The sequence below is a fragment of the Abramis brama genome (genome assembly GCF_963993115.1).
Source record: "Abramis brama genome assembly, chromosome: 21".
Lineage (NCBI taxonomy): Eukaryota > Metazoa > Chordata > Actinopteri > Cypriniformes > Leuciscidae > Abramis > Abramis brama.
The window spans coordinates 13182891-13199443 of NC_139983.1; the positions used below are offsets into that span (position 1 = coordinate 13182891).

General features: G+C 38.0%; 1 protein-coding gene across 2 annotated transcripts in view; it reads left to right on the forward strand.

Moving 5' to 3' along the window:
* Positions 1-16553, forward strand: part of lrfn5a (leucine rich repeat and fibronectin type III domain containing 5a) — a 61039-nt gene that overhangs the window by 30655 nt on the left and 13831 nt on the right. Inside the window, exon 2 of one of the 2 annotated variants that reach the window (XM_084097006.1) lies at positions 8375-8470. The exons of the other annotated variant lie outside the window; for it this stretch is intronic. The gene's annotated coding sequence lies outside the window, so the exon portion shown is untranslated. The remainder of the gene's footprint in view (positions 1-8374; positions 8471-16553) is intronic. 2 annotated transcript variants of the gene reach the window in all.

Consider the following 16553-nt stretch of genomic DNA (forward strand, 5'->3'; position numbering starts at 1 on the left):
CTTTTATATCCCTCTTCAAACAAACCTCTTTAAGCATTTATATCCTGGATCTTAAGCTTTTGCAAAGGCTTGGTAGATTTAACATATTCTATAATGGATTGGACCAAGTTATAATATTTACAAATATTTGCAGGGACACTCATAACGGCATTAGCTCAAATGCCAATGCTGACATAAGACGATTGCTTCATCTTTAACCTCTCCTTTGAGGTGCACAGACAGTTATCCTGTACTCATCCTCCTGTTTTCCATGGCTTTTTTCTTGTAATCCCATAAACCTTTGCTTGGCTGAAAGGGTGATGTGAACTTCATGCATGAGGTAATCACCTCAGTGAGTGTGTTTTCTTTTCCTTCACTTTGAGACAGAGAAAAGCCAAAGAGAGAGAGCGAGAAAGGGAGAGGACTATTGATCTTCATAAAGCCTAGCTTTCCCAGCTGTGAACGCCAGCTCTCAGCTCAGAGATAAGATGCTTGCTCCACTTTACATACTTAGAGACACTTTAGTGGCAAGTACATTCAAGTGAAACACCAAACAAGCACACCCACCCCATACACAGCACAAAGTTTGTGTGGATGTAGAAAGACCTAGAAGTGTGATGCGTTATGTATCGTTGTGACATTTAATTCTTTTTGATGAATGAATCAGATGGGGTCTACAATTCTAAGACAAATTAGTTTTGATAAAGACCTTTAATATATCCCTGACAATTATGACTTTTAACATTAAAAGCATCTTGGTTCATTGGCAGCGTGCCTGGTTTGGTTCTTACTTGTTAGCAGATTATTGTATCTATTAAGGATTTGAAATACATCTGCTTGAAAGATTTAGCAGAGGTTATGATGACACAACGCATTTTCAATAGCAATTTCTGCGAACGCTCTTGGTGTATTAGTCATTTATATAACATTAGCAGAAACGCTTACATAAAATCACTGATGTGACACAATCAGTACTGATATGAAAATTTAAGCCATTGTGCATTATACCATTAAACAGACTTGGACTAGAGCAGAGTCTGCAGCACTGGGTGGCTTAAAGCTCCCAAAACAGTCTTGTCTATAAAAAAATATATAATGTATAAACCCTAAATCTGGATCAATTACTTTTTGAGTTCTGGGAAAGAGAGATATCCACACTGTTAAGCCCTGGTGCCATGGATCTAGCGGTCAGATCAGGTGGAAAGAATGAAGGCCTCACCCTTTATTAACACTGAATGGCAGAGAAAAGTATTCAGCCTTGGGCATATGTTCGAAAGCACACATCACAAATGCTTTTCATCTCATCTACCATTGCTATTTTGCCTTTGATGATGGCGAGGGCTGCCGTATATCCGATTGTACTGCGTATGAGTGCTGGAGATCCAGTTATTATGGCCATTTTGTCTGTAAATGTATCACAATAACACTAAACGATTATCATTAATGTAGTGAAGTGTTTATGTAATTTCACTCTCTTTGTTCAGTGTTGGTTGAAAGAGAGAATGGTATCGTCTGCAAATATCCAACTGTCTCATTTTTAAAAAAATGAATGGTGTGATATGTGTTACGATCTGCTCCGAGACAAGTAGGTTTAGATCCAAACGCAGCTTTATTTGAGGGCAATCCAGAGGCGTAATCCAATTTACAGGCAAGGGTCATACACAGACAGGCAGTCAAAACAAAGAAACAAAGAAACAAAGAAACAAACAAAACAGGCAGGGACCAGAGGCAAGAGAGTAATCCAGGGACCAGAGGCAAGAGAGTAATCCAGGGAACTGGGCAAGATATCCAAAAACCAAGAGACAAGAGACAAGAAAACCAGGAGAATGCTCAGAAATGTAGTGTAACGCGGTGAGTGAATGAATGAACATGGTATAAATAGACTGAGACTAACAGGATGATGAGACACAGGTGAATGCAATCAGTGAATGAGGTACAGGTGAATGTGATCAGTGATAAGTGATGATGAGTCCGGGCAGTGAGTTATGGGAAATGTAGTTTGTGAGTGATAATAGTCTTAAGGCGGGTATACACTGTGCGATTTTCGTCCGATTTTGAGCCGAATTCTGACTCGTGCGACTCTTTTTCGGGTCGGGCCGATTTTCAGCTTTGTCGTGCGTCGTTTGTCGTGCAGTGTTCGTACAGTGTACAGGGGGAAAAGAGAGGCGATTAACCTCTCACGACCGGCAATCGTATGGTCGGATGAATTTCTGGCATGTTAGAAATTTTGGTCGCTCCTCGTGACTATATCGCACAGTTGAAGCAGTGATAAGAACCGATTGCTCTAAACTCTGTGTTTTTTCCCTCACTGCGCCTGCGCGAAAACATTTCATTGCAGCAAAAAAAAAAAAAAAAAAAAAAAAAAAACGAAAAAAACGAAAAAAGGGAGATCTTTAAGTTCTGTAGTTCAAAGCTACAAATTACTGTTGCTTACCTCCAGTTCGTGTTGCAAAATGGATTAACCATTACCCACTTCTTCCAAGCCACTTGCCTCTTTTATTGTTAAAAAATGTTTTTGAAATAAAGCTGTTTTTAATTTTCATTGATGAATTATTGCAGTGTTCGGACATATTATAGACTGTTAATAAATTATATGTATATAATTAATTGTAATCGACCTAAATGTTTTAGACAATTTTTAATGAGGAGAAGTAAGCTTCTAGCCTATGTAATATTTTATTATCCTCACAGCGCGTTGGTTATGCGGTGATGCGCTATGAAATTGTTGCGTGGCAATTTAATTATAGCCTATCACTTTAATAGCCTAGGCCTTCCCTAATAATAATAATAATAATAATAATAATAATAATAATACAATACTAGCCTACTAATAATTTAATATATAAATTGGAAATGCTAAATCTTCTTGATATTGATAGCTGATGCTTGTTTCGACAATATCTCTGGATAGGCTACATATGATATCATCCATAGGCACAACCCGGCACGAGGATTTATCGCGCTGATTCGCGCATATTTCACACGCATAGTGTGAGCAGTCAAGTCGCAGCTCGACGTTCGGACCGTACAGTGTGAGCACATAAATCCTGAGCTTTGGCTTTACATCGCATGCGATCTACTCGTTCAGTGTGAGTAGGTTCCTTGCTGAAATCGCACAGACATCGCACAGTGTATGCCCGCCTTTATGTGGAGTGCCCTCTGGTGGCTCTCAAGGGCACTCCAGCTGGTGACCGTTACAATATGAAGCGCTTGATCCTTAAAAATAACGTTTTGAATAAATGCCCCATTTTGAAGCATTATACTTCTTAAACCTCAGGTTGAATTCATTAAACAGTGCCTCTTAAGGACATGTTATTTAAGTGCAAAAACCCATTTTATTCATATAAATGTTCTCAAGTAGCACAGTGACACAAAAACATGCTCTTACTGTGTACATTAGGCACATTACAGATAGATAATTGTTCATTTAAAATGTCATTTAACAAAAAGATACAGGGTTTGTTTTATGTCTTATTTCATTTTATTATAAATATACATCCAGCGAAGATAATCAGAGTATATATGCACATATTACCACATATTAATATGTTTCATATTTTTAAAAAGAAAACGAAAAGAGGCAGGGATATGTTTTATATTTTGTTTTGTTATGAATATACATGTGCACATGTTGCGTGAACCACATTTTGGTGGCTATTAATTTGTTTGAGTTTGTAAAAAACAAAAACGAAAAGAGGCAGGGTGGTGTTTTATATCATGTTTCGTTTTATTGTTAATCTACAGTGAGGATAACCAGAGTAGCCAAGGCAAGATGGGTGACGTTATCAAGGAATTGCCAACTTTCGTACTCAAGAGTCGAACTTGTTCCTAAGCTTTAAAAGATTTGCCCATATTCACAGAAGTTATAGCCTAAGCCAGCCAATCAGAAATTAGCTTGAAATTTTGCCATTTATTTGTACAATATGCATCAGGTGGTCAGTGAACAGTCTGTGGGCGGTCAGTGTGGCAGAGACTAGTGTCACCATAATAAGGTGAAGAGGGATTTCAACCTATAACTCTCTGGTTACCAATCTTTTCTGCACTCATTTCCCAGCGGAGGTGCTACAGATGCTCTGTTACAGATCAAAGAGTTCTGGGTCTTCTGCTTCAAAAGCTGCGGGGTCGTGGTGGCAGTCCAGCATAAGTATCTGAAGGCCTTTCTCTCCGTCCACACACCCGCCCATCTTCTCTCCCCTCTCCCAGCTTGAGCCGATGGCTTTCTCCTATGGTTGTGATCAGCGGCCAAGGTGGGCGGAAGACCAGCGGGAGGTGAAGGATCTTCTAATGAGCTATGAGAGGCAGGCTATGGGGGGGCCGCGAGAGTCACCAGAAAAAGGCTCGGGTTGCATGTGTGTGTTTGTGTGTGTGCTGGGTCAAACACTGACAGCCAGACAGAACAGAACAGGTCCCGCTGAGCTTCAGTCATCAGACACATGATCCCACACAGAGACCTTATTAACATATGCTAGCATGCACGCGCTTGTCGTCATGTCATGATGAGTCTCAGGTTGCTTGTTGGCATACAGCATTGGCTCAGTTCTTGTATGCTTCTAAGTGGTTAGGTGCACTTTCCAATAGGGTTGTGCCGATAGACGATAGTATCGTGTATCGACGATAGACAGAGATATCGCCGATGGCAGATGCCTTTGACGATATCAATACGATAATTGGCTCGTTTTTCCATTAATGTATTAAATCATTATTATTATTATGAAGCTAGTATAGTTATTAAATTAATTAGGAACTACAATTATATTTGCCTTGCCTAAATTCATAACGACATCACCACATAACCACACTTGCGCCATATCACGCGCGTATGAGGACTCCTCAAAGAAAATGTTTTTAAAACAGACAAAACAAAAACTACATCCCACAACGAAATTTCATTGCAAGGTGATCCATTCACAAATTGTCAAGAGTGCTTTAACAGACGCATAATTTTTATACAGAGCCTAGATGAAGACGCGGCATCGTTGTTCGTCAGTATTTTGTTTCCATAGCACATTAACAAAATATTTAATGACACGAATAACACTAAAAACAATACAATTACAAAATATTAATTATAATAATAATATCAATAAAATGATATAGGCCGCCTAAGCCTAATAAAAGTCTTTAGTTCACGAAGCATCTGTGAAACTCTGCCATCTGTGAAAATCACAAGCAACTTCAAACTTGTTAACAAGAAATATTCTTCTAATTTTTTCGCTGTCAATAATGTAAGTCCACAAGAGAAATATTCAGCCAGTAAATTAAGATAGTTGCTGTAGCCTACCGTTATCCACTGTCGTCTCTGAGAGAACGTGCTGTTAATGCAGCGAAAGCTCAGTCCGTTTCTGCTTTCGTTTTCAGGGATTGAGCGCGTTTACATGCACGTTATTAACTCGATTATGCTGAATAAACTGACAATGCATGTGGTCATGTAAACGGATTAACCCGTTTTCCTTTATTAGAGTCAAGTCATAAGTTTAAGTCGGCGTATAACCGATCGACTTTTAGATTTTTGCCTCTGATTTCTCCTGGCATTTAAAACACCTGCGTTATTGAAGTGCGGTGCGCATGTGAAGTGCATCCAGACAGAGAGAGCACTGGTAGGAGGACATATATCGCAGACTCCGACTCTTTCTTGAATCAAGAAATTAAAACGTGTTCACATCTCGTCAAACAGTCAAAATGCTGCAGATCTGTAACGGCATGAGAGGATAATGTGTGTCCGTAAATTTCCCGCTGACATGTTGAAATACTCCGAGTCAGATACAAGAATGATTAGGATCTTTTTTTTACCTCACTATACCAGGAAATAACCTGATTTAGCCTATTAATAAACACTCCACCTTTGCTAGCAAAATAGAAAAAAGATTCTCATTTAAAACGAAGTAATAAAACAAGCAAATTGATGAGTAAATAAGCAAGTTAATAATCAAATAAGTAAGCCCCGCCCCCTCACGATAATATCGTGTATCGCCGATCTCACAGGCTGACGATAGGACGATATGAAAATGGAGCATATCGCGCAACCCTACTTTCCAATTTAAATCACCTGAGAATAGAATGTAATTGCACAGAGGTCGCTCTGTCAAGGCATAGGAGATTTTAAGGTTCTCTGTTATGTTTAATTTAGATGTTAACTTCGTCTCTTCTAAAATTTCCTAGGAGACACAAACAGATAATTATCGACAAACAGTAATAGTACAGAACTATAAAACTAATAGAAAAATGTGATGAGAAATATGAGGTCTCATTGACTTTTCTTTTCTTATTTCTGACATTCATTTTATTTCTTATTCTTATTGATTTTAGATTGTAAACTTTGACAAATTGGCAGATCTGAGCACAATCTTTTCTTCTTTTTTTAAACTTAGAAGAGACATCACTCGAGAAGTCAAATAACCTCTCGGCTCCGAAATGAAAGACAACGAGTGCGTGCGTCCGCTTCCTGTTTATACCCGCAGGGCAGGGTGCGTGACGCGATTCAAGCACGCCAATGTTCATTGGCTCGTTCTGTAGACACTCGAAGATGATAGGGCTCCCTGAAGTGATTCCAATTACGTCGTCACTTCTACGTAACGTGAGCGACTGATAGGGAACCACTTTATTATAGTTCTGGTTCTAAAACTGCATTGTATAAGTCATTTTTAAAGCTTTTTTCATTAGCTGATATGCGTATGCACACCTGTGACTGCACATCAGTTGAATTCTATAGTAATGAGCCAAATGTTACTGTGTGCTGCTTAGCAACTATAAAGTTTGGTTAATTAACTGGATTATTATTTCACAGTAATGTAAAATTAGGAACAGAATTTATCATCTGTGAGTCATTGTTGAGCTGTTTTTGTAGCATTTTGTCATGGAACATTAGTGTTATTATGTTGCTGTGGTGGTTTTATAGCAGTTAAAGTTTTGTTGGTACTAACAGTACACCTTAAGAGGCTTCAGACAGACTAAACCATTCTTGGTCTTACTGTCTGATGGTATTGACACCTACATACAGTATAGGGGTGTAACCAGGGATGTAGTGGAGGCTAAACGCACCTCCCAAAATTCGGAAATAGCGTTTACCCACCTCCAAAGTGCGTTTATCCACCTCTAAATTGCGTTTATCCACCTCTAAATAGCCTATCGTTCCTAAGCCATTTTAAATTAAGCTTATGTCGTTTTAGTTTCATATTGTTCATTATTAGTTTCATAGGTCATATTGCGCTGCATTACTGTCAGTGCGATATCATTAGTTTGTAAAGCTGTCAATCATCTCACGTGAACCACGTGACCATAAGGCTGTCCTTCTGCAATGACGCTGTCTGTGTAAGTTATACTTCCTCATTCTGAGCTGCGAGACAAACAAAACTAAACACATCTCTTTATCTGATTCAGGAAGCTAATAAATGCAGGATTCAAGTATATCTGGTTTGTGTGTGTCATTTCTGTTCGATTTTGGTTATTTTATAGGAACAAAGAATGTTTACAGTATGCATGCTAGTAAAGATAGCCCATAGCTTATAAAATGCTAACGTTAAATATAACATATTTCAAAATCTTTTTTTGACTTGAAACCATTTTAAAACGCGACCAGAATATGATACAAATACTCGATGGTGTTTAAAGTGTTTTAAAGTGTGAATTATATTGTGTCATGTAGCTTGAGGCTACCTGTTGAGCTAATGCACCTGCTGCAGGAGCTTCCTATGTTACATACAATATATTTTTTTTAAAGAATTTTTAAGAACAGTTATTTTTTTGTTGGTTTTCTAACAAGACTTAAGATAATAGATGGATTACTCTTGTATAGTGGAATGACAGAGATTTTGAATGGTCAATCAAAGAATACAGGAATACAGGCTATAATGGGTGAATTCAAACAAAAGAATAAGGATAAAAGAATAATGAAGAATAAGTCTCTCTCTTGCAAATGTGTTAAATGTTCGTCGATTTACATGAATGGGCCATTTCTCCGCACCAGAAATTAGTCAAAGACTGTAAATGAGTGTTTACAGGGCAATAAAATATCTGAAAGCATCTTATCAGCCTTTTCTAAAACTTCTCCAAAGCCTCACATAATATGGTCTTACAATAGGCTTCATAAAATGCATAATTTTAGAGATATCATCCTCAGATTTGAAATGAAGCATGACCACACTTGTAGCTACACTTTAGTTGTGGTTATAAGTTGACATTCAAAAAAATATTTTATACATTTAATAAATATATTCTTAATATTTGTTGTTTTTGTTTTGCTATAGCATTCAGACTGGATACCTAAACATTGAATGCATACTAAGTGATTCATTTTAATGGTTTGTCTGAAAGGGTTAGTCATAGGCCTTATAACCAGCTACTTGACAGGATGTGGTGTGCTAAGCTGTCTTTTCTCCATTTTAACTTCATTTTACAGAGGTGAGACAGACAATTATGCAGAGAGCACAGAGAGAGGAGATATAGAGAGGAGAGAGAGATAGAGAGATGAGACGAGGAAAGAGGAGGAAAACAGGTAAGCAAGAACTTAGATTAATGTATGAATTGAATAGTGATTGTGTGACCTATGATGAGGGAACAACCAGTGATACCCTTGGTAGTACCATCAAATGATAGCCTGTAGCGATGTCATCAGGATACACATACACCGGTAGGCAGTGGCCCACCTTACCGGGTGACCACGTCGTGGTCCACCAGAATTTATAGTTTACCCACCTCTTTTTTTACCACTACACCTCTGGGTGTAACGATACCCTAATTTCACGATTCGATACACATCACGATACTGAACTCACGATACGATATTATTATTGTGATACTCCAAGACATATAATAAAAGGTTAAGAAAAAATGTACTGTTGATTAAATGCTAAATTTGATATAACATTGTGGGTGTAAATGAATAGGCTTGGACAATGGTGACTAGAATAAATATATTCATGATTCTGAACCTGAAAATACAGAATTATTTTAGACGAATATGCTTGCACTCTGTCACTGGCTAGTCATATTTAACATAATGTAGGCCACTTTTTACTGGTAACATAAGACTTATAACATAAGCATTATCAGGACCCACTAATCTTCCCCCATTATTATACATTATATTCAATATAATATATTGTAGTTTAATGTAGTACTGACTCTGAAAAATTAAAAATTTTCTCACAGGGTAATTTTTATTTTGGGTGAACTATCCACGATACATATTGTCACTATCCACGATACATATTGTTGCATTTTTGTATTGCGATATATTGTGACACGTTATATTGTTACACCCCTACCTACATATAATAACCAGCTAGAGTGGCATTAAGAGGGTCAGTGGGCATAGATGCATCTGCTTATGCTCAGACTCAGAGACCAAAAGAGAAATGAGATTCCCCTGATAGGATCTGTCCTGTGTCACAAGCTTCATGTGCTTTATTAAAATTCATCCCATCGTATGAAACGCCGAATTCATTTTCTCATCCAATTAAGTGACCCAGCTCTCTTTCTGCCGAGCTGTTGTTCCTGTCTCCGACACGCACACACAGTCACACGGTTTCTTCCCTACTCAGGTTTGATCAGGGCTGAACAATTGGTTATCTTTCCAGAGCACAGATTTACTCTGATTGCTGCACTCTGGTTTTCTAAAGCGTAACTCCAGAAAATTGGGTAAAGTTGGGCAGAGCAGGAAGAGGTGTAAAATATTGCTTTATTTTGACATCTTTTCGTACAATGGCAGGGAACAGAAGAGATACAAAGGAAAAAAATGTTAAATCACTCAAAGGAAAATTTTGTTACTTAGAGGACGCTCTTTTGTAACTCAGACATAATCTAGTTCCCAGTTGTAGAGTTCATTAAAGTATCAACTTTTTTTCAGATGTTTCTTATATAATTCTTAGAAGGAATAAAAACTAGAAGACAAATTAATTTATTTGGATATTGTAACTCAGATTATTTAATGAGATATGTTTAAGTTCATATTTAAATCCCTGACTTTTGAGTAAATATGAGCACAATTTATTAAATTAGAAAGATCCTTTTTTCCATGTTAGATTACTGGGGTCTTTAAATATCTGAGAAGCTACTAAATTGTTGTTTAATATTAAGCTTTTTAATAGCTATATAGTTTATTCCAGATTACAAATTATAAAAAACAGATTATAAATGAATTTTACAATTTAGATATTAAAAAAGTTTGTGATTTGAGTGGGATTGTAGATATCATTTCCAAAATTATTGTGGCGTCTTGACATGGAGATTACATTCTTATTGTCATCTAGAATAAACAATTCAGATATTAAAGGGAAAGTTCACACAAAAATGAAAATTCCGTCACCATTTACTCACTCTCAAGTTGTTCCAAACCTGTATGAGTTTATTTTGTCTGCTGAACACAAAAGAAGATATTTAGAAGAAAATGGGTAACCAAACAGTTGATGCTGACTTCCATAGTATGAAGAAGAAGAAAAGAAAAAAAAAACTACAATGGGGCCCATCAACTGTTTGGTTACCCATATTCTTCAAAATATCTCATACAAAGGAATTCATATGGGTTTGCAACAATAAAATGAAGACAGAATATTAATTTTTGGGTACTGAAAAGAATATTAGAATATTATATAATATTCAGCTATCCCTTTAAAAAAATCACATTTATAATTTCTCTTTCCTATTGAATTATTGAGATATATTCTGACTCTAGTAATCTCTCCAAACTATAGAGTCTTTATGTAAAAGAAAAGTTCTGTCAGCAAAAGCCTTTATTTTATGTCTAGAAGAAATAGCTGAGATAATCAAAAGATCTCATTTGTGTTTTTTTGTTTTCCTGTGGGGGACGAAGCAGAAAGTTGGGGCAGGCAATATATGAGCTTAGGGGAAAATGCTAGACAGAAGGAAATGATAGAAAAGGATGGAGAGAATGTAGTAAGGAGAGATGTTTAGTATGGATTCTGTCTTATTGTGTTCCTGTGCGTGTGTGTCAGTGGGAGTGATGCTGAGGCTGGTCATTGCCCCAGGCAGCTACTGCGGATGTGTTGATGTTTCTTTTTTTCCCCTTTCTGTATTTCAATCCATCTCTCTCAGTCTGTACCCCTCTCTCTTTTATGGAGATTTTAGCACTCTGTTTTTGCCATTAGGTACTGATTAATCTTGAATAAGCAGCCTGAAAAATGCTGCTGCCATCACTTAGCACGAGGAAAAAAAGCAGCTCCATTTCTCTTCCTGCTGAAGTGTGGATCTACATCCTCCAGAACAAGTCAGCCTCCCTCCCAGCTGTTGGAGCAAAAGTCTCCACATTTTTCTTCAAAAACATCTTTAGTCTGACATCTGCAGTGCATCACTGTTCGCAGTGCAAATGGGCCAGAAATGGGATTTCACATTGTGCCACATTTTGCTTAGTGGTTTTGGAAATACAGTAACTGTCCAAATGAATCTGTTTATCTCTGAGAATTTTTAAGATTATCTTCCTGTGCAAACTCAAAGCCTGTAAATATAGCTGGAATTTATCATAAAGAGATCAGAGATGAGAGGTTATATCATTTAATTCATACATAAGCGAAAGTGGGAGAGTGTACGGAAGATCTGTGCGCCACAGATTGAACTTTTAACAGATTGACAAAACCTTTATTTTGGCATTTTGCATTTTCTTATTTGATAAAAATAATTAAATTAAGAAAAGACAATTTTAAAGTCATTGCAAATATATTGTATATTGTCATTTATTAGCCCATCTGTACTCATACTGTAACTTTGGATTTAACCAAGGAGGTCTAATGTACTTTGTACTAATGCAGACATTATAGAACTCCTTAATTTGAGAAAAAAAGTTGGACACTGATGAAATGTTCTGAAATCTGTACTGAGTGTACTGAACATGCTTCTTGTCTGTAGTTATGTCATACGTATACCAATAGGGTTAACTGTCAAATATAACTAGCCAAAACATGACCCCCTCATGACAACAAATGTAAATCTTGTGATTTTCACAGAATGAGTTTTGAATCTTTCTCCTTTTCTCTCTTTATGCCTGTATCCTGCTTCACATCTCTGCTGTGTTGACACATCTTAAATATTTATAATATTTTCAGTGAGGAAAACATGCTTAAAAATTCATGTGTGCATTGTGTGTAAAATTATTGTGAATTATTATGTTTTTACCATGTGAATGATGAATGATAATCATGTCTTTCTCATTCTCTCTGTCACTCGCAGGTCAACAATCAGTTGCTACACACACAAATACACATGCATGTGTAAACAAAAAAAGTTTTTTTTTTTTGTTCCAAACATCCCAAATTTATGTTAGATTTTGTTTTCGGTCAGCTAATAAATCGGAAATGGCTGCATACAAGAATAACGATCCACATCTTTGTCGCTGAATGGAAATATGCTGGTCTTGCTTAATTGTGCAACACTGGTGAAGATAAACGTATATTGTATATCAGAATAATAGCAGATTTAATGTGCATAATGTGCAATAAACAGTACTGTGCTGTAATATTATACAGTTGGCCCCACAGAAAAAAAAAAGCTATTTAACATGCAGCAATTATCTTTTTTTTTTTTTTTTTTTTTTTTTTTTTTTCTTGAAACATTGTTTATGAAGTTTCCCATCTCGGGACTGAGCTATTGTTTAACCGAACACCTCACTTCATTAAGGACTGTGGTGGGTGAAACATCCATACTCGCTCAGACATGCTTGATTAGCGAGTGTTTGTCTTGGGGCTGCTCTTCACAGTGAAGTACACGGCAATTGCTTCCTGTCAAAGTGACTGACAGCCCTCTAAAGCTTCCTCATTACACTAGCTATCATTGGGCTTTTCATGAGAGTCTGCTGTGCATGCATCATCTACTTGATATTCAGTAGGGTCACTTGTCATTTAGAATACTTTAATACAAAGAGGTCTTTTGTTTGGTATGGTTTAATCTGACTAGATAGGTTTTTAATAGAATCAGTGATTATTTTACATCAGTTTTTTTTTTTTATTTTTTTTTTTTTATAGTTCTAGTATTTGGGTCAGTAGTTTGCTGTAAATTTTCGATGAGCTTGCTGATGTCATGTTTAGATTGAAGCTTATGTGCTGTGGTTCCCTTTGCATGCTTTATTTAGCCAAACAGGTCTTCAAATAATGACTGATAAATCTGGCACATTGGCTGTTTAGATTGGAATATTACCATACTACTTAAATTCCGCTTAATGTACACTGCCTACTATTTAAATAGTAAGTGAAATATTAGATGTTATTCCATAAAAAAGTTTCAAACAGTAGAATTCCACGTTGTTAGCTCTATCTTTCATGTTATATTCATCTTATGAATAATAAAGTGAATTTGCATTTTGATTTTGGTGTAAAGAAGGCATTTGGCAGTCTGATTTGAGTCAAGAAAGAGATGCATCACATTTGATATTACCACTGAGTCATCCATTACACTGGTGCATTGTGGGATGTAATGGGTCATCTGGGTATTCTATGCATACAGAAAATGTGCACACTGTGTAGTATGTGCACTATAGTGTATACTGCAGCAGTAGTATGGTAGCATTACTATTATAGCCAGATGCTAAGCCTGATAACAGTTTCAAAATATAAATCTTCCAAAATCATCCAAAATACAGGATCATCCAAAATACAAAATCATCCAAAATACAGGATTGAAAATAAAAATATAAATAAAACAAGAAATGTGGTTCTAGCACTGCAGACCAGCCTGCTTGCTGCTGTCATGTGGTGAAGTAAAAACGAAGTAAATCATTTATCACATAAAAACTTGATTTCAACATACGAGACATATTAATTTTGTATTGAATGCTATTTATTCCATATCTAAATCCAGATTATATGAAACATTATTATTCTAATGTAAAGACAACCAATATACTTTAGTGTATAAGAATAGCTTGTGTCTGGACAGTGTTGTGTGAGAAAAAAAAAAAAAAACACAGGACAGGTTAATTACTTTTGGAGGCTGGCTCCATTTATCATCAATACAAAAATAAATTACAGATTATGTGGGTGAGGGTGAGGGTGATCCTCGCTCCGATGCGGGACAACAGGTCATTAAACTGGGCGCGAGACAGGCGGAAGCACCGCTGATAGCGGCCGTCATCCAGGCGCAGCTCCTGGAGAAAATGAAAAGTGAAACTCGCCAAACTGGGTTCGCCTCCGAAGGGTCCGGTGGACCCAAATACGGCGACGATGATCCCTATGCCGCTGTTTTGCTCTCCAGTGCAAATACAGAGCGGTGACTCTCTCGATAAATGATCGATCAACATCAGACATCTTGTAAAAAGATGGCCGCCAACGGGTTTCGAAACTTTTCGCGCTATTCGCGTCCGGTGTGAATGCACAGTAAGGGCACTCCGGCCCTTAGAAAGGAGAGGTTCGACCACGGGGTGAAGGTCTGACGGCAAGCCCGAGTGACTGGTACCCGGGGCATGTCCTGTTGCCATGCCCATCTCGGGACTCAATCGCAAAGCCAGTGCTGAAGCGGTATCATATGAAGCAGTCCGAGCGTCGTGACTGCCGATGCCATATGCCCCAGGAGCCTCTGAAATAACTTCAGTGGGACCGCACTCTTGCCTTCGAATTGGCAATTCAGCAGTGACTGCGTGCACTCGCTTGTAAGCTGCGCGTACATGGCGACCGAGTCCATTTCCATACCGAGAAAAGAGATCCTCTGCATGGGGGACAGTTTGCTCTTTCCCCAGTTGACCCGAAGGCCCAGACAGGCGAGGTGCTGGAGCACCAGTTCCCTGTGTTCGCAAACCTGTTCTTGAGAGTTTGCTAGAATCAGCCAGTCGTTGAAATAGTTCAGTGTTGCCTGAGTGGCACAAGGGCTGCCTCTACGACCTTCGTGAAGACGCGAGGAGACAGGGCTAACCCGAATGGGAGTACCGCAAACTGATATGCCTGCCCCTCGAAAGCAAACTGCAGAAATGGTCTGTGTCGAGGAACAATGGAGACATGAAAGTATGCGTCCTTCAGGTCGACCCCAGCAAACCAATCCGACGGACGAACGTATTCGAAAATGCGTTTGGCTGTCAACATCTTGAATGGAAGCCTGTGCAGGATTCGGTTCAAGATGTGCAGGTCCAGGATTGGTCGTAACCCACCGCTCTTCTTGGGTACAATGAAGTAGGGGCTGTAGAAGCCGGACTTCATCTCGTAGGGACAGCCTCGATCGCACCCTTTGCCAGTAGGGCAGCGACCTCCGCACGCATGACAAGGGCATTGCCACCCACCATGGTATAGCGGACTCCCCGGAAGCAGGGAGGAGACCGTGCGAACTGAATCGCATAGCCGAGTCTGATCGTTCACTCTAGCCAGGCTCCCAAGAACTGAACCAGACCGCAAACCCGCTGAAACGTGCTGTCACACCAACACTGATTGATGAGAGAGACGCTTGTTGCTCTTGAAGAAGGCAAAGAGAAGCACATAAACACATAGGCTCCGAAGCAGAAACATAATGCGAGATTGCACTCGTGGCTGCTTTTATACCCACGCAGTGGGGCAGAGTTTGCGATGCAAATTACACAGACCCATGGTATTTTCATACCATTGGCCCATTTTTTAATACTCGAAGGTGATGGGGCTCTCTAGCGAAACCCCCATTTCGTCAGTCACTGACGTAACTCGTAGTGACTGACTGAAAGCGAACAAAGTATAAATGTAGTTTTGTTATTTTAATTTTTTATAGGACTGGTAGTGTGTTCTGTCAAAAATATTTATTTATTTTTATCACTTAGAGGCCCTTAATGAAGGATGAAATGCAGATTAATTAGGCCTATTGTTCGTTGGTTTGATCCTATCTTAGTTTGTAACAGAATTGGGAAATGTGAATGTGCTAATTCTAGGATCTGCAGGCATGATAAATAATAATAATAAATAATGAAAAAGAAGGCTGATGAAAGAGGAGATTTCAGGACGTTGGAAGCTTGAAACCTTAGAAACATAAATTAACTTGGGCTGCCAACATTAATGCGTTAACGCATGCGATTAATTCAAAATCCTTAATGGGTTAAAATAATTTAACGCAAATAAATTACTGAAGCACACAAAATTGCGTCATTAAGGTAATTTACGTCACACAGTTAGATGATCTTCAAAGTCGGGAGCATCTACAATGGCACAAGCACCTGTAACCCTGGTTGCGATCAGATCATTTTACATTTTACAGTTTTGTGAGAATCACCCTTCAATCTAATGGTTTACTTTGCTGGATATAGCAAATGATGACAAAATGAACGTTAAACAAGATAAATAGTGTATGCTTAATTTCACGATAAGTGTGCAATTAATCATAATTTAAAAAATATATATATCTTCTGACAGCCTTAAAATTAACACATTTAGCTTGTCTGTGGTGTATTTAGGGATATAGCACAGCTATTAGTTACAACTTAACAGGTTTAATCAACATCCGTGCTAAGATTGTCACTCTTATGCTGGGTACACACCAAAAGATTTTATACATCTTATAAGATTTTCAAAATGTGATAGACCACAAACATGAGGACAAAAAATCCTAGATTTAAGCGTTTTGCTCCTATAGTGTGTGGTGTGCCATGATGTGACAAAGACAGCACACCACACACGAACAGATTTTCA